The 25,243-nt window shown below is 41.1% G+C and overlaps 1 protein-coding gene across 1 annotated transcript in view; it reads right to left on the minus strand.

The window, feature by feature from the left end:
• Positions 1 to 25,243, minus strand: part of OTUD7A (OTU deubiquitinase 7A) — a 379,826-nt gene that overhangs the window by 186,837 nt on the left and 167,746 nt on the right. Inside the window, exon 2 of the mRNA XM_040257375.1 lies at positions 3,164 to 3,291. The gene's annotated coding sequence lies outside the window, so the exon portion shown is untranslated. The remainder of the gene's footprint in view (positions 1 to 3,163; positions 3,292 to 25,243) is intronic.

The following is a 25,243-nucleotide window of genomic DNA, read 5'->3' on the forward strand; positions in this document are numbered from 1 at the left end:
AGCGTCCCCAGCTCATAAACTGCTAAGAAGGAGGAAACCGGAAGAAGGAGGTGGGAAACTTCGGGGGAGCTTTGGGTTGGGGATGCCAGCTGGGCTGGCTATCGCCCCAGAAAGCAGGAGAACAGGGGACATCACAGAGCCATCCTGCAAGCTCTGTCTGATAAGCAGAAAGCACAATGGCTGCAGCCACAAGCATCCTTGATCACACCAGTCCTCATCTGCTTTTAAGAATCACAGGGAAGTTTGCCAAGGGGGAGGCTGGGGTTAGCACATGCAAGCTTTTATAAACAACAAGGTCCTACTTTATAGCACAGAAAAATATATTCAATATCTTGTGATACACTGTAATGGAATAGAATATAAAAAAGAATGCATATACATGTATAACTGAATCACTTTGCTGTACAGCAGTAATTAACACAACATTGTAAATCAACTATACTTCAATAGAAAAAAAGAAAGCAGGGTGAGGAAGAAAATGAGACAAGTAAAATGTACAGAGGAAGCGTTCTGAAGATAATCGAGTAGCTAGAAGTACTCTCCAGAAGCAATCTAATCCATGTCCACATGTAGCTTGTAAATCACGTGTATATTCACAAGCTATTTCCCTGGTAAAATTTCTAAAACATTCTTAAGGAAGATTCCACAGCCAGAAAATAAAACCATAGAGACTGAATAAAACCAGAGTGACTAAATCCAAACAGAAAGAAATCTAATAACCTTCAGACAAGAAGTCCAATTAGTTATCTGTAACTAAAGGCAAACAGACAGCAGGCCAGGGAGGTCCAGGCCTGCAGCAGGGAGGAAGAGAGTGTGACTGAGAGTGTGAGGAGTAACCAGAACAGGGGGTGGAGTCACCTCATGGGGACACTGTTCGCTGGTGGATGCTCCCTGCCATGAGTTTGCTTCTCTACGCGACCTTCCTTCTAAGTGTAGGGACCTACGATTATGAGCACTCAAGACAAGGGCTCTGCCCTGTTATTAATGTTCATCAGCCTTTTGGCCAAAGGTCTGAATCAGCTTTCATGGGTTACAAATGAACTCAGGGTTGGAGCAGCACTCACCAGGCACTCAACCATCCTTCCTGCCTCTGTAATCATACCCAGTGAGTGCCAACCATGTCTCCAGCCCCACTGGACACCTCTCGCAGGACTTACTCCCTGTCGTCAGTGTTAAACACTAGGGCACTGAGGGTTGTAAAGTGAAGCATTTGCCCAGGTCGTCTGGTCAGCATGTGACAGAGACAAGGGGCACACCTATACAGTCTGATTTCAGAGTCCTTCTCTTGACTACCCAGATACTCCCTTGTGTGATCTCACAGACGTGGAAGAAGTAAAAAAGGGAGGACTACGTTTCAGGGAAGGAAGTCTGATGCTCAGATTGAATGATTAGTGAAAAATCATAATATGACCAGCAATGGGTGCTAAAATCATTGGTGAAAATTATCTGGGAAAGAGAATATTCCCATGATCTCAAACGTCACCCCACAGATTACTTACTAATTAGAAGAAACAAATAAGGTAACTTCATAAAGGAGAGCTCTGGCAGAAATCACCTTGGCCAGCTGAACTCGTCACTACCAGTACTAGGTCATGATGATGTAAATACGAGGCAAATATACAAGATACCTGCAGCTAAGGATGAAAGAAACAGTCAGACAACTCCTGTGAGATACTCTACAAAACAAAAGGCTTAGATTCTTTACAAATATGTGAACATTGCAAAAGACAAAAACAAAAACAGGGCTGTCCCTAGGAGAGCAAGATTAAACCAGTCAATCCTAAAGGAAATCAACCATGAATATTCACTGGGGGGGACTGATGCTGAAGCTAAAGTTCCAATACTTTGGCCACCTGATGTGAAGAGCTGACTCAATGGAAAAGACTCAAGATGTTTGGAAAGATTGAAGGCAGGAGAAGGGGGCGACAGAGGATTAGACGGTTGGATGGCATCACCGACAATAGGTATGAGTTTGAGCAAACTTCAAGAGATGGTGAAGGACAGGGAAGCCTGGCGTGTTACAGTCCATGGGGTCTCAAAGAGTTGGGCACAACTTACTAACAACAGAGATATAACTAGATTCAGTGAATGACATTTAACTGAATACTAAATAAGGGAAGACAGTTATAAAGGATATTTGGGCGGCAAACTGGGGTATTTGAGAAGGAAATGGCAGCCCATTCCAGTGTTCTTGCTTGGAGAATCCCAGGGATGGGGGAGCCTGGTGGGCTACCATCTATGGGGTTGCACAGAGTCAGACACGACTGAAGTGACTGAGCAGTACCAGCAGCAGCAGGGGTATTTGAATTGAAGCTATATATTGGAAAACACTGCTTTATCAGTGTTGACTTCCACAGTGATAATGGTAGGACAGTTTTGAAGAAGATAGTCTATGAATTTAAGAGATATATGCAAAGTATGTCATGATGTCTACAACTTATGTACAAATGATTCAGAGAAAAAGCTGAACACGCATCCATAACACACACACATCCATATTTACAATCTCTCTGTGTGTGTATGTATCTGAGTGTGTACTTGGGTAAACATCTAGTAAATCTGAGTGAAGAACACAGGTGTTCACGGCCCTCTTTTTCCATTTTCCTAAGAGTTTGGAGTTTATCAAAAGGAAAAGTAGGCAAAAAAGTAAATGAAGAAATTTGTTTGAAGAGTCCTAAGGTAAAAGAATTGCTACTCTCTGAGATCAACTAGATAAAAATTCTATTTCTGGACAAGCACTAAGAAGAACATTAAAAATAAAAGCAATTAATATGGTAATATGAGACTTTAGTCTTTTGCTTAAGTTACCCTTCTAATATTTTAAAAATCAATCATGATAGCTACAGATGGCAACAGAGTTGCTTAATAAATCCTGCACTAGTATAAATCAAATTACCTTCTGGTTATTCACTACAGCCATGTTCTTTAGAAGGGTGATGTTTACTATTCTAAACACAAATCTTAATGCAACATGAAATCCATTTCATAATTTCCTCTCAATGGACTTCAGCAGGTCAATTAATGCACTCTTGCTCCCTGGCTTTAAACCTGATTTTCAGGTCCTCTGTTCCCAGGACCACAACAAGCTCTCTTGCTGGAGATGTTGATTGCACTTGCCCCACCCCAGCATAGTCACGACAGACCCCACGAACATGGAACTCACTTTTCAGACACTGCAATTCACTGGAGGTGGGTGGCAGTCAGGCACCTGGGGCAACGTGGCACTGTCTCTGCTGGAAATGGCCCATTGTTGCCCCAGTGGATGGCGTGAGACCACAGCCCCTGAGAACTCTGAAAAAGACAATAATGAAAGAAAACATTTACATCTCATCAGAAGTAAGAACTTAAAACTTTTTTATATTTCAACTTTTAAAATGATTTAAAATATTTGGTATGATTTGAAATTGAAATGGTCTTTAAAAATTGTTTAAATAAGCTTTATTGACAAATAGGTTACATATAATAAAATACATGTATTTTAAGTATATGAAAGTATGAACATGAAAGTCACTCAGTCATGTCTGACTCTTTGTGACTGTAAGTCCATGGAATTCTCCAGGCCAGAATACTGGAGGGTAGCCCTTCCCTTCTCCAGGGGATCTTTCCAACCCAGGAATCGAACCTAGGTCTCCTGCGTTGCAGGTGGATTCTTTAGCAGCTGAGCCACAAGGGGGTCTCTTGCATTACAGGTGGACCAACTGAGCTATCAGGGAAGCCCCTTAAGTACATAGATTTTGACAAAATGTATACACCTGTGTAACCACCACTATAATCAAGATACAGAGTTTGACCTTGAAATGGTCTTGACAGTGAACCCCATGCCCCTGCATCTCCCTCCCTCACACACCATCCCACCCTTTAATTTTTAATGAATAAAGGCATTGAGAGTTAGTTCGGGATAAAAGGAAAAGTCTCCTAAGTGAGTGTCAACTCAAGGAAGTGACTGTGAGGTCAGAGTCATGCGAAGTCCATGGGCTATGCTGATGCTCCAGGAGAGGTGCACAGAGAGGCTCACAGACAGAAGCTCGACTTCTGACATCCCATGAGAACCTCAGGTGGCACAGACCACAGGGAATCACAAAGTTAGAAAGCTGTTCATCATCATCCTTGCCAGGGGACGGTGTGGTCCTCAGGAAATTCAAGAGGTCAGGCTGATGACCACTCCTTGTTCCTGGTGGAGTGCACCAGGGCAGGGGGGTCAGAGTGTCACCAACAGCATCTTGAGTCAGGAGGGTTCCTGTAGACCACACCTCAGTCCAGGTGAGTGCAGGGTGCTCCCCAGCAGTGTGTGTGTGTGGGGGGGGGGCAAATAACATGAGTGGCATGTTGACTCCTGAGATCTACTTGCTTATCTGTGATGTGGGCTTTTCTTGCAGGCATCAGACCCCCAGGATGCTCATAAGCTAGGAGGGTCATGATTGCACAGGTGAGGGGAAGGAGCTGGGTCACACTCTACACACAGTACCAGGACCCCGCTCTCTTCCATGTGAACACACAGGTTCTGGGTGAAGTCTGAGGATCTCTCCTGCATCCAGAGACTGCCTCTCAGGGGGTGCACCCACAGCCTGGGTATGGCCAGTCCAGTCTCTGTAGATCCTGAGCACCCTGAGGCTCCAGAACCCAGGCTGGTTTCCCCTTTGACCTCTACACCCACAAGGGTAAATCACATATCCTCATAAACCTAACTGAATTTTATTTTTTTATTTTATTTATTTATTTTTAAAATTTATTTATTTTTTATTTTACTTTACAATTCTGTATTGGTTTTGCCATACATTGACATGAATCCACCACAGGTGTACATGCGTTCCCAAACCTGAACCCCCCTCCCACCCCTCTCCCCATAACATCTCTCTGGGTCATCCCCGTGTACCGGCCCCAAGCATGCCATATCCTGCATCGTACATAGACTGGCAATTCGATTCTTACATGATATTATACATGTTTCAATGCCATTCTCCCAAGTCATCTCACCCTCTCCCTCTCCCACTGAGTCCAAAAGTCCGTTATACACATCTGTGTCTTTTTTGCTGTCCTGCATACAGGGTCATCATTGCCATCTTTCTAAATTCCATATATATGTGTTAGTATACTGTATTGGTGTTTTTCTTTCTGGCTTACTTCACTCTCTATAATTGGCTCCAGTTTCATCCATCTCATCAGAACTGATTCAAATGTATTCTTTTTAACGGCTGAGTAATACTCCATTGTGTATATGTACCACAGCTTTCTTATCCATTCATCTGCTGATGGACATCTAGGTTGTTTCCATGTCCTGGCTATTATAAACAGTGCTGTGATGAACATTGGGGTACATGTGTCTCTTTCAATTCTGGTTTCCTCAGTGTGTATGCCCAGCAGTGGGATTGCCGGGTCATAAGGTAGTTCTATTTGCAATTTTTTAAGGAATCTCCACACTGTTCTCCATAGTGGCTGTACTAGTTTGCATTCCCACCAACAGTGTAGGAGGGTTCCCTTCTCTCCACACCCTCTCCAGCATTTATTGCTTGCAGATTTTTGGATCGCAGACATTCTGACTGGTGTGAAGTGGTACCTCATTGTGGTTTTGATTTGCATTTCTCTAATAATGAGTGATGTTGAGCATCTTTTCATGTGTTTGTTAGCCATCCGTATGTCTTCTTTGGAGAAATGTCTATTTAGTTCTTTGGCCCATTTTTTGATTGGGTCGTTTATTTTTCTGGAATTGAGCTGCAGGAGTTGCTTGTATATTTTTGAGATTAGTTGTTTGTCAGTTGCTTCATTTGCTATTATTTTCTCCTATTCGGAAGGCTGTCTTTTCACTTTGCTTATATTTTCCTTTGTTGTGCAGAAGCTTTTAATTAGAACATTGGAAGACACTAAATTCAAAAGAATGAGAATCCATAACCAAAATCAATTTTGATAAGAACAAAGTTCTCATACTATTGGGAAAACTTGGATATCCACATACAGAAAAATGAAGCTGGGCCCTTACCTTATACCACACCTTAAAGCATTAGTCGCTCAGTTGTGTCTGACTCTTGGCAACCCCAAAGACTGTAGCCCACCAGGCTCCCCTGTCCATGGAATTCTCCCGGCAAGAATACTGGAGTGGGTTGCCATGCCCTTCTCCAAATACTTCAAAGTTACTTCAAAATGGATCAAAAACCTGTATTCAAGGGCTAAAAGTATACTTTTAGAGGAAAATCTTCATGATCTTGGATTTGGCAATGATAACTTGGATATGTTACAAATAGCACAAGCAACAAAAAATTTAAACTTCATTAAAAACTTCTGCACATCAAATGACACAGAATGAAAAGGCAGCCTATGGGATGGGAGAAAATATTTGCTAACCATATAGCTGATAAGTGATTGATTAATATCCAGAATATATAAAGAATGCCTACAACTCAAGAGAAAACCCAAACAACTCAGTTTAAAAATAAAGAACTTTAATACCCATTTGTTCAAATAAGATATACAAATGGCCAATAATCACATGAAAAGGTACTCGACATCAGTAATCAGTAGAAAAATGCAAACCAAAACCACAGCGAGATACCATTTCATAGCCATTAGGAGGGAAAACAAACAAACAAAAAGGAAAATTGGAACCCTTTTGCATTGCTGGTGGGAATGTAAAATGGTACAGCTTCTATAGAAAACTTCTATAGAAAACTGTGTAATCAAGATGAGGAACCACAAAAAATTAAACAAAGAATTACCATATGATACAGCAATTCTACTTCTGGGTAGAGCTGAGATTTGAACAGACATTTGTACAGTCTTGTTGATCAGAATTATTCACAATAGCCAAAAGGTGGAAGTAACTCAAGTCCCCATCAATGAATGAACAGATTAAAAAAATAAGGTCTAGCCATACAATGAAGTATGATTCAGTCTTTAAAAAGGAAGGAAGTTAATTTAAGTGATATCATATGATATTTACCTTTCTCTGTCGGACAATCTCTAGGTCCATTCATGTTGCTGTAAATGGTATTATTTCATTTCTTGTATGGGTGAGTAATCCTCCATTGTATACATGAACCACATTTCCTTTATCCATTCCTCTGCTGATAGGCATTTAGTTTGCTTCCACGTCCTGGCTATTGTAAATAGTGCTGCAGTGAACACTGGGGTGTGTGTATCTTTTTGAATCGTGTTTTTCTCTGAATATATGCCCACGACTGGGGTTTGCTGGATCATATGGTAGCTCTGTTTTTAGGTTTTTTAAATTTTATTTTTAATTGGATGATAATTGCTTATAATATTGTGATGGTTTCTGCCTACATCACCATGAATCAGCCATAGATATACATATGTCCCCTTCCTCTTGAACCTCCTTCCCCATCCCACCCCTCTAGGTTGTCACAGAGGCTTTGGGTTCCCTGAATCATACAGCAAATTCCCACTGGCCATCTATTTCACATATAGTAATACGTATGTTTCAATGCTACTCTCTCAAATCATCCCACTCTCTCCTTCCCACACTGTGTCCAAAAGTCTGTCTTTTATGTCTCCATCTCTTTTGCTGTCCAGCAAATAGGATTATCAGTACCATCTTTCTAGATTCCATATATATACGTTAATATATTAATACAATATGTTTTTCTCTTTCTGACATATCACTATGTATAATAGGCTCTAGGTTCATTCACCTCATCCACCTCAAAGAATTGACTCAAATATGTTTCCTTTTTATAGCTGAGTAATATTCTATCATGCATATGTACCAAAACTTCTTTGTCCATTCATCTGTCAGTAGACATCTACGTTGTTTTTATGTCCTGGCTTTTGTAAACAGTGCTGCAATGAACACTGGGGTACATGGGTCTTTTTAAATTACGGCTTCCTCTGGATATATGCCCAGTAGTGGGATTTCTGGGTCATATGGTAGTTTTATGGGGCTTTCCAGGTAGCACTAGTGGTAAACAACCTGCAGGAGACGTAAGAGATGTGAGTTCGATCTCTGGGTTGGAAGATGCCCTGGAGGAGGGCATGGCAACCCACTCCAGTATTCTTGCCTGGAGAATCCCACAGACTGAGGAGCCTGGCGGGCTACAGTCCATAGAGTCACAAGGAGTCGGACATGAATGAAACATCTTAGCATGCATGCATGCATGGTAGTTTTATTTCTAGTCTTTTAAGGAACCTTTATACTATTCTCCATAATGGCTGTACCAATTTACATTACCATCAACAGTGCAAGAAAGTTCCCTTTCCTCCACACCTTCTCCAGTATTTATATTGTTTATAGATTTGTTGATGGCCATTCTGATCGGTGTGAGATAATACCTCATTGTAGTTTTGATTTGAATTTCTCTAGTAAATTGAGGGTCTTTTCATGTGCTTGTTAGTCATTTGTATGTCTTCTTTGGAGAAATGTCTACATCATCCAAGATGCAGAAAACAAACTAGGGGGGAAGGAAGGAGGGATAAATTGGAAGGTTGGAATTGAATGTATACAGTTCAGTTCAGTTCAGTTCAGTCACTCAGCCGTGTCTGACTCTTTGCGACCCCATGAACTGCAGCATCCCAGGCCTCCCTGTCCATCACCAACTCCCGGAGTTCACTCAAACCCATGTCCATCGAGTCAGTGATGCCATCCAACCATCTCATCCTCTGTCGTCCCCTTCTCCTCCTGCCCCCAATCCCTCCCAGCATCAGAGTCTTTTCCAATGAGTCAACTCTTTGCATGAGGTGGCCAAAGTACTGGAGTTTCAGTTTTAGCATCATTCCTTCCAAAGAACACCCAGGATTGATCTCCTTTAGAATGTACGTATACACATTACTATAAATAAAATAGGAACTAATAAGGACCTACTGTATAGCACAGGGAACTCTACACAGTGCTCTGAAATGGCCTATATGGGAAAAGAACCTAAAAGAGTGGATATATGTATATGTATCACTGATTCACTTTGCTGTACACCTGAAACTGACACAACATTGTAAGTCAACTATATTCCAATTAAATTTTTTCTTAAAGGAAGGAAATTCTTACATTCACTATAACATGTATGAACCTTGAGGACATTATAAATGAAATAAGCTAGTAATTAAAGGACAGGCACTATATGATTCCACTTATATGAAGTATCCAGAATAGTTAAATTCTTAGGGGCAGAAAGTAGAATGGAAGTTGTTAGGGGCTGGGAGATGAGGAATTGTGAGTTAGGACTTAATGAATAAAGAGTTATTACAATGAGGGAAAAAGTCCTAGGAAGGGATGGTGGTGATGGTTGAATAACAATGTAAATGTACCTAATACTACTGAATGGACACTTACGGTACATTTATCTTATGCACGAAAGTGTTAGTCACTCAGTCGTTTCTGACTCTTTGTGACCCCACAGACCGTAACCTCCGTTTGTGGAATTCTCCAGGTAAGAACACTGGAGTGGGTAACCATTCCCTTCTCCAGAGGCTCTTCCTGACTCAGCAATCAAACCTGGGTCTCCCATGTGGCAGGCAGATTCTTTACCACCTGAGCTACCAGGGAAAGCCACATGTTATGTATATTTTCCCATAATAAAATATTTTCAAAATAAACAAACACCCAACAGAATGAGAATCAAATGAAAGATTTTTCCATTGGGCACACAGCATTCAAAGAGAAATATATTTTAAGACAGGAGGTGAAGGGAGTAGAATTTGGAACCTAGGACTATATGGATAGACAAATTATCTTTCAAGAAAAAGATGATGTATGTTTACAGACATACAGAGGCTCAGAAGGTTCACTGCCCACAGACTCTTGAAAATATTTACAGAGAAAATACTCAAATAAAAAGAAAAATAAATCCAATGGGAAAAGGTAAGACACAAGAAATAATTATTAGTTAAAAGAAATGATAATATAGTTTTTTTTGGATTATTAATCAACTGATTGCTATTAAAACTAAAGGTTAAAAATAAAAGGGCAAAATGAGTTATCTTAGTCCAAAATTAAAAAAGGAAATCCTAAATTAATATTAATTGACAACAAAATAAGTTCAACGTGTAAACCTTATAAATTCACCACATTATAACTTAAAGAGGAAGATCAGATGACCAATTCAAAAGATATACACTGATACAATTCAACATCCATTCACAATAAAAGAATCTGTAGCAAAGTAGAAATAGACACTCTTTAACCTGATATAGGATATCTTCTAAAAGATGACAGGAAATATTACGCTTCATGGTGAAATGCTGTATGATGTTGAATGCCCTTCCTTGAAGATCATGAATAAGATATGGTCACACAATCACCACTGAGCTCTGCTGTGCTTAGTCACTCAGTCGTGTCCGACTCCTTGCGACCCCATGGACTGCAGCCCGCCAGGCTCCTCTGTCCATGGGAATTCTCCAGGCAGGGATACTGGAGTGGGTTGCCATGCTGTCTTCCAGGGGATCTTCCCAACCCAGGAATTGAGCCCAGGTCTCCCACATTGCAGGTGGATTCTTTACCATCTGAGTCACTAGCGAAGCCCAATACTAGAGGGGGTAGCCTATCCCTTCTCTAGGGGATCTTTCTGACTCAGGAATCCAACTGCGATCTCCTGCATTATAGGTGGATTCTTTACCAGCTGAGCTAACAGGGAAGCACACTGTCACCACTGTAGGTCACCAATCTCCTGGAAGTCTTAGCCAGAGCACTAAGGATGCATAAATAAGTTAATTAAAGTGAAAAGTATGACAAGTTTAAAAGAAAGGAGAAACCTGCCTTATTTGTGGAAAATATGGCTTAATACACAGAACAGAATCTTGCTGATAAATTATTAGAATAAAAGCTTTCAGATATAAAATGAATATATAAAATCAATTCTGTATGAACCAGAAAGATTTAGAAAACCAAGTAAAAAATGCCATATACAATAGCATCAATATGAAATATACAGGAATGAATCTAACAAAAAGTGCACAGAAACCTCATGGAGATAAAATAGGTCTGAATAAGTGGAGGTACAGATGAGGAGACATTACACTCCTAAAGGTTCACACACATGCCCTTTAAGATAACTGCATTAATATCTTAAAGGACGTGTGTGTGTCGGGTGGATGGGTGTGATGAGTACAACTGGCAAATTAATTCCAAAGTGTATTGAGAAGCCCAAAGTTCAATGCAAATTGAAGATAAAGGATGAGACGGAGAAAGGCCCTGTGAGGTAACCAGACTCATCACAAAATGACAGAAATGAAGACACTCTGTCATTACAGTATAGGGATAGACACGTAGGGAAGTGGCCCAGAATAGAAAACCTAAAAAAGGATCACATATATATATATATATACACGGACATTTGATACATGCCAGATGATTTTCCAGAGCAGCTGGAAAAGAACAGACTTTGCTCTATACAATGCTAACACAAGTGATCATGCAAATTGAAATAATGAAATTGGACCCCACCATTCCAAGAATAAACTTCTAAATTAAGGCTAAACTATACAAATTCTAGAAGAGAATATGGGAAATTTCTTATGACTCTGAAGTAAGGAAGAATTTAAGTAAGACAAAATAAATATGGCTAAAATAAATTATAAACTGCTTTGCATAAAAGTACTAAAACTGTTAAGAAAGTGAGTGGACAGACCACATGATGTGAGGAGATACTTACCAGACATATCACTGATTAGGAAATGCTACTCAGACAATTTAAAGTACTCCTAAGATTTACTTAAAAAAAAAAAAAGAAAACCCAAACAAACAAATGGGCCATTGAAATAAGCAGAAATTTTGTAGAAATTGTGCAGAAATGCAAGGACAAAAAAGTAATAGACACAGAAAAAATTCATGTCAGAAAGAAATTCTGACCATCTAATTTTTATGAAAATAAATGGAAAATAAGATCTCAAAGAGATAATATTTTATACCTGCCAGACTGGCAAAACAATTTAAAGAAACAAAGCCATATATGGACACGGATATAGAGAAAATCCTATGGACCTTTCTTTGGATGCTGGTCAATGGCAAATGCAGTGCAGCTGTTCAGGAACACTGCATGTCCTGACCCAGATGAAAGGCACCGGCCTCCGGGAACTCTCCCACATCCTCTGGGCCTCACACACGTGCACCTGAGAGCACACTCAAGCTCCTAGGAGCACAGAAACCACCAGCTGCTCATCAGCTGCGGAATGGAATCCAAATTTCAGGCAAAATGAGTGCATGATGGCTACAGAATTAACATGGCTGGATAGATAAACTACATTAAGGGGAAGAATCAAGCCACAGAAGAATGCACGCAATCCACTTATATAAAGTGCGAATAGCAGGCTGATCCAGGCAGTTTAGCTTGGGAATCTAAAAGGTCCTGGACTTAGGATGGCTCTACAATACCTACATATTTTTCAACTTTAGGATGGTGTGACATTTATGTGCATTAAAGTAAAAACTGTACTTCAAAAATCTTTAAAATTTTTATTTTATATTGAAGTATAGTTAACAATGCTATGTTAGTTTCAGGTGTACAGCAGAATGATTCAGTCATGCATATACATGTATCTATTCTTTTCTAAATTGCTTTCCCATTTAGCTTATTATATAGAGTGTTGAGCAGAGTTCCCTGTGCTATACAGTAGGTCCTTATTGGTAATCTATTTTAAATATACCAGGGTGCACATATCAATCCCAAACTCCCAATCAGTCTCTCCCCACCCCCTGTTATCCCCCCACTCCAGCCCCCAGTAATCATAAATTTACTAAGTTTGTTCCCTAAGTCTGTGAGTCTGTTTCTGCTTTGTAAATAAATTTTTATCTTTTTTCAAGATTCCTCATATAAGCAATATCTTATTTGTATTTCTCTGTCTGACTTACTCCACCTAGTATTATAAATCTCCAGGTCTATCCAGGTTGCTGCAAATGGCATTATTTTGTTCTTTTTTATGACTAAGTAATATTCGATTGTATGTGTCACACCTTCTTTATCCAGTCTTCTGTCCACAGACACTTACGTAGTTTCCATGTTTCGGCTATTGTAAACCACACTGCAATGAACACTGGGGAATATGGATCCTTTTGAACCATGTTTTTATCCAGATATATGCAGAGGAGTAGGACTGAAGGATGATATGGTAGCTCTTGAATTTGGATCATTTCCTGGGCGAGTGATAAACCATATAACCTGTTCTGGAGATGCTGGGCAGTGGCAGTGAGCCACCCCACCATGAGGGTAAACAATCAATACACTTAAAACCAGCCTGGACACTTTAAGTACAGTATTCAACAGATTACATGAGATATTCAACATTTCATTATAAAACAGTCTTTGTGCCAGATGATTTTCCCCAACTACTTCCCTGGTGGCTCAGAGGTTAAAGTGCCTGCCTCCAATGCAGGAGACCCGGGTTCGATCTCTGGGTCAGGAAGATCCCCTGGAGAAGGAAATGGTAACCCACTCCAGTATTCTTGCCTGGAGAATTCGATGGTCAGAGAAGCCTGGTGGACTACAGTCCATGGGGTCGCAAAGAGTCGGGCACAACTGAGTGACTTCACTATAGGCTAATATAAGTGTTTTGAGTGGGTTTGAAGGAAGCTGGGCTAAACTATGATGTTTGGTAGGTTTTATGTATTAAATGCATTTTGACTTGGGATATTTTCCATTTACAATGGCTTTATCAGGGTGCTGAGGGAGACCTGTGTATACATGGATGATTTAGGACAGTGGTGACCTGTGGGTGGGGGAGTGGGCACATCCATGAATTCTGGGTACAATCATGTTCCTCCTGTGTGACAGGTGCGTGGCTGTGTAGTTTGTTCTTTAAACCATTCACACAGTTTTCAACGCACTTTTTTTTTTGTCCACATGTTATTGCTTTAAAAAAAAGAAAAAAAAAGAGAAATATGCAGAGTAAAATATCCTAAAAAGCCCTTATGAAAAAGTCTAATTACAAAGGTATAGAAATCATCCAGGAAACCTATAAAACTCCACTATAAAACAGGAGTTGAACACTGAATAAAGGGAGAATATTTCCTGGACAAGTAGACAATACTGTAATATTAATTCATCTGTAATTAATCTATTAAAACCAGTAAAATCTCAACAAATTTCCAGCAATCTTAAAAGGCCATTTCTAAGATTCCTAGAGAAGGAATGTCAAGGCCAGGTGAAAGAGGGCTAGCTGTACCAAATTTAAATTTTACTGACTTGCTTTGGGATGTGAACCTTTTAGTGTAAAACACCACTGGTCTGGACAAACAACCAATTTGTTTCTCAATACATTTGGCCCCAAGACCGAACAGGAAATAACCAGGTACTAAACTGAGTTACAGATGTAGACCCGCTAGTGGAGTCTGGGCACAGCTCTGGGAGCCCCAGCACTGGGTCCTGGAGCCCACAGGAGCCCATGCCAGGCGTGGAGGCAGGAGGGAAGGGACCCACAGAGGTGGGACTACATGGGATGAATTCTGCTCTCAAGCCCGGGAAACCAGAGAGAAGAGACTTTGCCTGTGGTGTTAGGGGAGGCAAAAAGTCTCCCACAGTAATATTTCAGAATCAGGGATTCAAACTATTATATATGGAATGGATAAACAACAAGGTCCTACTTATAGCACAGGGAATTATATTCAATATCCTGTGATAAACTGTAATGGAAAAGAAATATATATATATATGTATAACTGAATCACTCCACTGTAATGTAATACAACATTGCAAATCAACTCCACTTCAATAAAATAAATTAAAAAATCTTTTAAGAATCAGGGAATCTTTCTCTCCCAGATTCATCACCCACTTCATGCTAGTAGATGCCACAGAAACTCTAGCAAAGCTGATAATGATCATGATTTTTCATTGCAGCTCCTATTTACTGAGCACATAGTACACACAATGTAATAGGCTGAATGTGTTACAGGATTTCCTTTAATCCCACAGGAACACTGAAAGGGAGGTCTCCTGTCCTGGCTCAAATGTCTGTTCTCAAACTTCTCTGAGCCTCCCAACATCTCCTGTGCAGGGCTCCCAGCCTGTGCTCCTGGGATGCCTAGCTCACTTGTAAAAATACAGGGTTCTCCTCCACACATAACCTTCACCCACTGGCTTTATTTCTTAGTCTTTTAAGAGTTTTAAAAGGAAAGTGAATTTCTATGAAATGGGCTTTAATTCACACACCAACCACTCAGATCTTTTGTCACTCAGGAAGGCAAAGTGTGGAGACCTTGATCCTCCTGGGATGCAGTTTGATTTCCAGTTATCAAAGGGAATCAACACTTGCAGCATGTCCTGGCTGAACTTTCAAGACATTTAAATTCAGGATAAGTCTGTAACAACTTCTGGAAATAAAAGTGAGATTCTCTTTTTGTACCAGAAGATACTGCAAGCACAGAATATGTCTGCAATAAATTATGTAAAGTTTTGGGAGGCTGAAGTGCTTTTCAAAATCCAAGTTCCTCTAGAGAGAAATGCAAGAAAATTGCAGTGATTTAAAAACAAGTTTAGATCAAGAATACAGTGAGGGGAGAGAAAGGTTATCCACCAAAAGGAAGGATGCTGAAGCTTTGTGTGCACTTTAGTTCTAGAAGACATGTTTCTGAAATCAAATAGCCATTTTAGAGCCATACTGCTGTCTTGAAAGGCAGGATGTGGCTGGCTTGGACATGGTGATGGTGACACCCTGGAAAGCCATTTCCACTCCATTTCATCTATTACCATGGGTGGCTGGTCCAAGGGTCCTGGCGGAGACTGATGGGGAAGGGCCTCTGAAAATACTCTGGGGACAGAAGGGAACGCATGGCTGTAAAGTGATATTATTCTAAAGTAAAATATATATGCACAGAGAGGGGCTAAAGATGAAAGAAGACCAGGCATGCTCCCAGGCCTGACTGCTGGCAAAAAGCAGGTAAAAATGAGTTGTGGTCACCCAGTAGGGTAGCCAGGCTGGCAGGTGCCCAGAGGCTGCCTGAGAGACTCCAGGTGGTCACAGGCAGGTCACCACTCATAGGGTCTCTCTCTGGCCTTCCCTGGCATGGCTTCTTCCCTCAGACCACCCAGATCCTGCTGCCTCCCACCCTACTTAGGTTTCGCTGTTTTTTTCCATTGGCTTCCCTTCTGCTTATCCCAATGTCCTTCAAGTTCCTTATCCTGAAAGAAATCTTCACAGATCTCTCAACCAGCAAACTTTCACTGAGCACCTCCTTTGTCAGGAGTTGCAGGAGGTGGGGTACAAGTAAAGCAATTGGTGTTTGCCCTGAAGATCCGCAGTCTTGAAACAGGAGAAGGGCTAGGAGAGCAGGGCCAGCAGGGCAGTTTGCTCCCTGCTGAGCCTCAGAGGCTAGAGAAGAACAAGGAAATGCTGGGCTTGGAAATTCACCCTGAGCAATTCCCAGGCAGGGAAGTGGCATTTGTTGAGTGACTGCTCTGTGTACCTGGACCAGGTGTTTGTGACTTCCTCAGGGAATTCTCATGACTGCAGCTGAGGGGAGTGGTGGGGTAGTGGGAGGACACAGAACTGTCCTTCCAGTGCCAGAATTCCAGTGAATTCTAGCAGGGCGAGGAATTCTTTGTAGACTGCAGCTGCAAAGATGATGCCCTGCACGTGGAGACTGCAGAAAGATACGGTGCATCTTTAGTGTGCAGTGTGTGGGGGGTGGGGAGGTAGGATGGGGGCTTCTCTGTAGTGGGGACAGTGCTGGGTGCTCTGAGACCACACAGGATGTTGAGAATGCAGGCAGCACATGAGTAGTGGCACAGTCCTGGCAAGTCACATGCAGAGTTTGCCACTGGTGGCATCACCAGGGAGGGAAGGGAGCCCTGGTCTGCTTCCCAGGGTCTGAAATCTCCACGCCCTTCTCTAAGGCAGAATCCAAACCTCAGTAAGTGGGGCTGTGTGCCTGCACCGTGGCTGCTGGCTCACCCACTCACAGGTCACATGTCCTTGGTACCATCTGGGTGTGGGAGCCACATGCCTGCTGGGAGAGCTGGCCAGGCAGCTCCATAAGAGGCAGAGAACTCGAGGAGATAGCCAAATGGCTCAGCAGGATGGTTCCAACAGAGCTGCTGGCCCAAGGAGTGTCCACCACCTGGAGGACACAGGATACAAGAGGATGATGGAGAGTTGGGGGCAGCAGCCTCTGTGGCGCGGAAGGCTGGATGTCCTGGTGACTGGGCCAACTCAGAAAGCCTGGGGCCAGGCTGCAATCCTGAGTGAAGGCAGCAGAGAGAGGAGGAGGGAAATGAGGGGGGAAGAGGCAGTCTGTCTAGATGCTGGCAAGAGAGGCAGGGGAGGGGCTGGGATTCCATCACAGGGCATGGGGATCTGGGGGGACTGTTCACTCCTCTTCTGGACAGCTGTGATTTCTAAGATTATAATGAGGTTTCCCAGCCCTCCCTACCCTCTATGCCCTCCAGCCCCTGAACGTTTCCTCTTCCTGGGTCAGGGAGCAGGACCAGGCATCTGGGCCAGGAGGAGGGGTCTCTTTCCCATCTTCTCTCCACTCCCAACCTCTGCTCAGATGGAGGGTATATGAGCAGTGTACTAACTAGGCTCTATGCAAATCAAGAGTTGAAGACCCTGGTTGTAGGAGATTCCCAGCATGCAAGACCCTTCTCTTCAGAGAGTTCAAAATCACCTCCTGCATCCATAGAGGCTGCTGGGTCTGACACCCCTCATCAGACTGTGGGTCAGTGATGAATGTACTTGTGAAAACACAGGCAATGTTCGTAACACAACACAACCCCACCGGATGTGCTGAGCTCAGGCTATGGGAGTATCTCTGACCAGGGGTGTGAAGTTTGACTGCGGTCCAAGTGGCACTAACTGGGCAGTGGACTAGGTCAGGTCAGGACAGGGTCAGGTGAACCTGGGAGCTGGGGGAGGCAGATGGCCCAGGTCTGAGTGGACGGGGTTGATTCCTGCCCCTGGAAGAGAAGGTCCACTCATGGGCAGGATGCCAACTCAAGCTGGGCAGGGCAACATCAAAGCATTGCCTGCCATCCGTGTCAGCCATGGCAGTGAGGCAGGCAGCCCTAGGGAGCAGGAACAGGTGACTGGGGGGCCAAGCAGGGATCCCGACTCACGGACAGAGCCTGACCACAGCCTTGACTCCTTGCTGCTCCAACTCAAGGTGGTTCTGGGGCTTGGAGCCTTCCTGGCCAGGCCAGCCCTCTTGGGGAAGGGCCTGCTGGACCAGGCTGTGCTACCACAGACCATATGCTCCATCCTTAGATTTCACAATAATCATGTGCTTCTAGAGATAATATGGCCCCCTTCATGACCTGCCCAGGGTCACACAGCAGTAAGTCACTTAGAATCAGAATGCAAGGTCAAAGCTTTGACACTGTGCCACTTCTTCAGTTGCTCTGAGATGCTTATTCTGCTTTTCGAAGGCCACAGTCAGCTCATCCCCATGTTTGTTTACTGGAGCCCCAGAGGCGTTTTGTTTGCCTGAAAGTCCTTCTGCGATAACCAAGCCCACAGGCCTGTTACTGCTCCTCCAGAGAGGTCTTTGCTTTCTCTCTCAACAACAGCAGCCAAGCCTTTTCTTTCTTAACCTTTTCATTCTCCACCAGGTATGTTTTTTATTTCAAAATGGTAGAAATTATACCATGACAACGATATCTCTTATTCAAGATGACAAGCCAAGAACTCTTCAGACATGATCTGGCCCACAGGATAGAAAAGCTCACGGCTATGATTAGTTGGGACCCATTTCTCCCCTTCTTTTTACTATAGCTTCAGAAATAGGCATAAAGTTATTGGTTAAGAGATGACTCAGTGGCAAAACCAATACAATATTGTAAAGTAATTAGCCTCCAATTAAATAAATTTAAATTTAAAAATTATTTATTTAAAAATTTTAATTAGAATTTTAAAAACTTATTTTATTTTTATTGAACAGTTGATTTACAATATTATATTAGTTTTAGGGGTACAACATAGTGATTCAATATTTTTATAGATTATACTCCATTTAAAGTTTTATAAGGTAATGGCTGTATTTCCCTTTGCAAGACAATATATCCTTGTTGCTTATTTATTTTATACATATTAGTTTGTATATTTCAATCCCCTACCCTTATCTTGCCCCTCTCCTCCCCCTCTGCCTGCTGCTAAACACTAGTTTGTTCTCTACATTTGTTTCTGTTTTGTTATGTTCACTTTTTGCTTCATTTTTATACTTCCTATTTCAGTGAGCACAAGAACATTTGTCTTCGTCTGACTCACTTCACTAACTATAACACCCTTTAGGTCCATCCACGTTGTTGCAAATGACAAAATTTCATTCTTTCATTCTTTTTTATGGTTGAGTAATATTTCATTGTGTGTGTGTGTGCGTGTGCGTGTGTGTATACACCCTCCACATCTTCATCCATTCATCTGTTGATGGACATTTAGGTTGCTTCCATATTTTGGCTATTGTAAATGCTGCTAAGAAAGCTGGGGTGCACATATGTTTTCAAATTACAGCTTTCTTTTTCTTTGGCTATATACCCAGGAGCACAATACTGCATCATATGGTAGTTCTGTTTTTCGTTTTTTGAGGAACCTCCATACTGTTTTCCATAGTGGCTACACTAATTCATATTCCTACCAACAGTGAAAGGGTTCTCCTTTTACTACTTGGTTAAACAGCTGTTCTTTGCTTCTTTGATTTTATCTTTCAACCTAAATTTACTATCTCATTGTCATCAGTACTGAATTTCACTGGACTGTATTTAGCACACCACAACTCCTGCCCATCAGAAGTCATCTGGACTACTTTTGGTTTTACTTGCCAGCCTAACTAGCATGTTTGCCTACCCGTCCCGCAGCATTTGTGAAACAACTAGACAAGAAGGAAAACATGGCCTCACAGCAAACTATTAAAGGACCATTTCTAGGATTAGATAAATGACTAACAGATAGGTGGCTCAGCTGGTAAAGCATCTGCCTGCAATGTGGGAGACCCGGGTTCAATCCCTGGGTTGGGAAGATCCCCTGGAGAAGGAAATGGCAACCCACTCCAGTACTCTTGCCTGGAAAATTCCATGGACAGAGGAGCCCGGTAGGCCACAGTCCATCGGGCTGCAAAGAGTCGGACATGACTGAGCGACTTCAGTTCAACTTCACTCCACTGGTCATGGTAGTTGACAATGATGAATCAAGGTTACATTTTTCCATCATTATCATAGGACGGCCATGAAAAATTTACAAAAGCGGAGAATTATAGCTTGAAGTGACTTTAGAAATAACCTAAAACCCAACACTTTCATTTTACACATGAAAAGCTTGATCCCAGAGGTAAAGTGACTCATCCATGATTAACAAGAAGTGGTTGACAGTTTAGGGATTTGAACCCAAATCTCCTGATTCAAATGCAGTTCACTGTTTGTTGTTTTTGTGTGTTTTTATTTAACTGCTATATTACCATTTCCACAAAACTCTATGCAGAGAGAAAATGAAATAAGAACTTCCACTTGCTTTCAGTAACATCAATTCAAGTTGCCCTCCTTCCTCTGGTCATCTGTCCTAGAACATGACATTACTTGGACATCACTGTCATAATTCTACAGAATCAAATTTTTATTCTTCCTCTTAAAACTCCTAAAAATCCTTTGGGTACTATAAGAGGAAAATCTCCTGGATACATTGCTGATTTCACACATTAATTTCTGCATATTTGTAATCAGAGGTCCTTGTGAGAGTGTACTTCAGTTTCTATTTATCCATAGGTATGGTATAGGAAGAAGGATTACTAATTTTCTTCCTAATTTATATCAAATGATGCTAAAAACTCATTAACCATTGTTTCCCCACTGGAGTGTGAGAGCACAAGGTTTAGTCTGGCATATGGCACCTAAGTGCCTCATCCTGAGAGTTGGCGCCACCGGCCAGCATGTGTCTTGTGTGTCAAATTTCTATTCAAGAGATTATGGAATGTGTTTCTACTCTTGAAACGATGCAGGATACAGGATGCTTGGGGCTGGTTCACTGGGATGACCCAAAGGGATGGTTCGGGGAGGGAGGTGGGAGGGGGGTTCAGGATGGGGAACATGTGTACACCCGCGGCAGATTCATGTTGATGTATGACAAAACCAATACAATATTGTAAAGTAATTAGCCTCCAATTAAAATAAATAAATTTAAAATTTTAAAAAAGAAACATACCTTCAAGGAATTGTGACTGTTGTTCAAAAACTGTTACGTTCTAAATTAAATGAAAGCACATGCATAAAATAGAATATAGAGACACTAAAATTGCATTTTTGAAATTTTATATGCCATGGGAAAACACTAAAGAAGTAAAAAATAATACGAGAAATTCATATATGGCATCACCTCCCTGATGGCTCAGTGGTAAAGAATCTGCCTGCAATGCAGGAGACACGGGTTCAGTCTCTGGGTCAGGACGATCCCCTGGAGGAGGAAATGGCAACCCACTCCAGTATTGTTGCCTGAAGAATCCCATGGACAGAGGAGCCTGGCGGGTTACAGTCCATGGGGTCGCAAAGAGTTGGACATGACCGAAGAGACTCAGCAGGACCAAGAATGTAAAAGTGTAGATATAAAAGACCAAAAGAAAATATGCTAAAGTCTTATCATGTAGTCAAATCTGCCAATCCTTTTCTTTATCATTCGGAGATTTCTGTCTGACTTAAGAAGACCTCCCTGGATGGTCTACTTATACTTGTGTGATGTGACTTTTTATTCAGCACTCCAATGTAAAACTCATCTGAAATTTATTCTTTCATAAAGCATATTGTTGCCATCCAGCTCTATTTTTCTCCAACATCACTGATTAGGGCAAAATATTAATTAAATATGCCATCTTTTCCCACTGAGTGAAAATACATCTATGCTTCAATCTGTTTATAAAATAGCCTTTTTCAGTGATTTTTTTCCACACTGTGCCAAAGCTATATTGTTTACCTAGTATAGTTATATAGTACTTTTAGTATATGAAACTGGTCTCCTTATAATATTCTTTTCCAAGCATCTCTTGCCAATATTTATGGGTTTGAGCTCAGCTAAAACAAAAAACTTAAGGTACTGATTAAAACTGTATATTACACTCATATATTAACATCAAAAGGACTGATATCTTCCAATATAGTTTCCCCATCTACGCACATAGTATATATCTCAGCAGTTAGATTTTAAGTTCTTTATTAAAAATTTATACTTCTCATACTTCTTGCCTTTGATGCATTCCCACAGCAAAATACAAACACAATACACTCAAAGTAAAAAGAGTGGGAGAGGTTACTTCCAGCACTCAGTTCAAAAGTTAGACTTCCTGATGTACAAACAGCTTATAAGTTGATAAATAAAAATGATCATGATTGTAAATTGGTGCAGTCACTATGGCAAGCAATATAGATGTTTCTCAAAAAAAAAACCCAGAACTATTATAAGACCCAGAAAGCCCGTTTCTGGGAATATATCCCAAAGAAATGAAAACACTATGCTGAAGAGATAAATGTACCACCATATTCATAGCAACTGGTGTTCAAAGAAAATGTGAGACATGGAAATAACTCAGTGCCCAAAGAAGCTGTGACTTGTGTATATATGCACAAGTGTGTGCATACATACATCACCACAATGTATACATGGGATTTTATTAAGCCATAAAAAATAAGGAAATTCTGCCAATTGAGACAACACAGAAGGACTTTAGGACCTTGAGAGAATTATGCTAAGTGAAGTAACCCAGACCGAGAAAGACAAATACTGTATGATCTCACTTATATGTAGAGTCTAAGAAACAAACAAACAAAAAATGCAACCAAATTCATAGAAAAAGAGATCAGATTTGTGGTTACTAGAGTTGGGGGTGATGGGTGGGGGAACTGCAGAAAGGTAGTTAGAAGGTACAAACTTCTGGTTACAGGATAAATAATTACTAAGGATATAATGTATGATATATGTCAGCATTGTTAAGAGTAGATCCTAAGAGTTCCCATCGTGAAGATGATTTTCTATCTGTATGAGGCGATGAATGTTCTCAGTTTGCTGTGGTGATCATGTCACAGTCTATGTAACTCACATCATTATGCTGCACACCTTAAACTCACACAGTGCTGTATGTCAATCATATCTCAATAAAACTGACGGGAAAAAAAGAACAACAGTCATTGAAGACAATGGGCAAGAGCTATTCTTGTAAAAGAGGGATTGTGGACAGCTAATGAGAGTATGCATTACTTCGCCAACAAAGGTCTGTCTAGTCAAGGCTATGGTTTTTCCTGTGGTCATGTATGGATGTGAGAGTTGGACTGTGAAGAAGGCTGAGCGCCGAAGAATTGATGCTTTTGAACTGTGATGTTGGAGAAGACTCTTGAGAGTCCCTTGGACTGCAAGGAGATCCAACCAGTCCATTCTGAAGGAGATCAACCCTGGGTGTTCATTGGAAGGAATGATGCTGAAGCTGAAACTCCAGTACTTTGGCCACCTCATGCGAAGAGTTGACTCATTGGAAAAGACTCTGATGCTGGGAGGGATTGGGGGCAGGAGGAGAAGGGGACGACAGAGGATGAGATGGCCGGATGGCATCACCGACTCGATGGATGTGAGTCTGAGTGAACTCCAGGAGTTGGTGATGGACAGGGAGGCCTGGTGTGCTGCGATTCATGGGGTCGCAAAGAGTCGGACACGACTGAGTGACTGAACTGAACTGAACTGGACTGACTGAATGAGAGTATGAAAGAATTCACCACCTACCACACTTCATAAGCAATTAAGAAAATACAAAGTAAAACACACAACTTTTAAAATTAATTTGATGAGATTTGCAAAACAACAACAAACTCTAACATCCACTGATGAGGAAGATGTGTATCTCATACATTCCTGGTAGGAGTGTGAATTATAAAAAGATGTGCCAGCATAGGTGAAACGTTAAAATGTACACATCCCTTCAACGACAACTTTAAGATTTTATTTTACAACCACAGATTTCTAGTAGAGAAAAACCATATGCCTAACCTCAGCAATATTTGTGATAGCAAAAGTATGAATATCAAAAATGAAGGCTATATAGTTATCCCTCTAAAATCTTTGTTTACTTCTTTGATCTAATTAACATGGGGAAATAGGGCTTAACATGAGAAAGCCTGAAAATGAAACAGGACTTCAGATGAAGACATGTGACCCCCCTATTTGTTGTGAGGCATTCGTCAGTGAGTGAAGTCCTGTCTCAGAACAACAGGAAGTACAGACTGAAACAATATAACTCCCCTCAAGCAAACTCAGCCTGTAAGAATGGGATAAAATACGTTAACAAGGTGAATCTCCAGTTCCAGAACAAAATAGAGTAGAACAACAACAAAAATATATATAATCAAAGCTATGGTTTTTCCAGTAGTCATGTACAGACGTGAGAGTTGGACCATAAAGAAGGCTAAGCACCAAAGAACTGATGCTTTCAAATTGTGGTACTGGAGAAGATTTTTTTTTAATTAATTTATTTTTAATTGAAGGATAATTGCTTTACAGTATTGTGTTGGTTTCTACCAAACATCAACATGAATCAGCCATAGATTTACCCATGTCTCGTCCCACTTGAACATCCCTCCCACCTCCCTCCCCATTCCACCCCTCTAGGTTGTTATAGAGTCCTGGTTTGAGTTCCCTGGTTCATACAGCAAATTCTCATTGGCTATCTATTTTACAAATGGTAGTGTATGTTTCCATGTTACTCTGGAGAAGGCTGAGAGTCCTTTGGACTGCAAGGAGATCAAATGAATCAATCCTAAAGGAAATCAACCCTGAATATTCACTGGAAGGACTGATGCTAAAGCTGAAGCTCCAGTACTTTGGCCATGTGATGCAAAGGCAGAATTCATTGGAAAAGACCCTGATGCTGGGAAAGACTGAAGGCAGAAGGAGAAGAGGGTAGCAGAGGATGAGATGGTTAGATAGCATCACTGACTTAAGTGGACATTAATTTGAGCAAACTCTGGGGGACAGTGAAAGACAGGGAAGCCTGGTATGCTGTAGTCCATGGGGATACAAAGAGTCAAACACAACAACTGAACAATAAAAACAAAAACATTCAGATCTATCTATATATATTCTTTTTTGGATTCTTTTCCCTTATGGGTTATTACAAAATATTGAGTGTGGTTCCCTGTGCTATACTTTGGTAGCTATCTATTTTATATATAGTAGTGTATATATAGTAATCTGTATATAGTATCCCATAAGTCAAATAAAAAAGTAAAATAACTAAAAAATTAAATAAATAATAATAATAATAAAATGATAATCAGATTTGCCATTAACCATTTTTTAAGTTTACAATTCAGTAACAACAAAAAATAGAAAATGCTTGACAAATCTGTACATCATCTTT

The sequence above is a fragment of the Oryx dammah genome, unplaced genomic scaffold (assembly GCF_014754425.2).
Source record: "Oryx dammah isolate SB20612 unplaced genomic scaffold, SCBI_Odam_1.1 HiC_scaffold_16, whole genome shotgun sequence".
NCBI lineage: Eukaryota > Metazoa > Chordata > Mammalia > Artiodactyla > Bovidae > Oryx > Oryx dammah.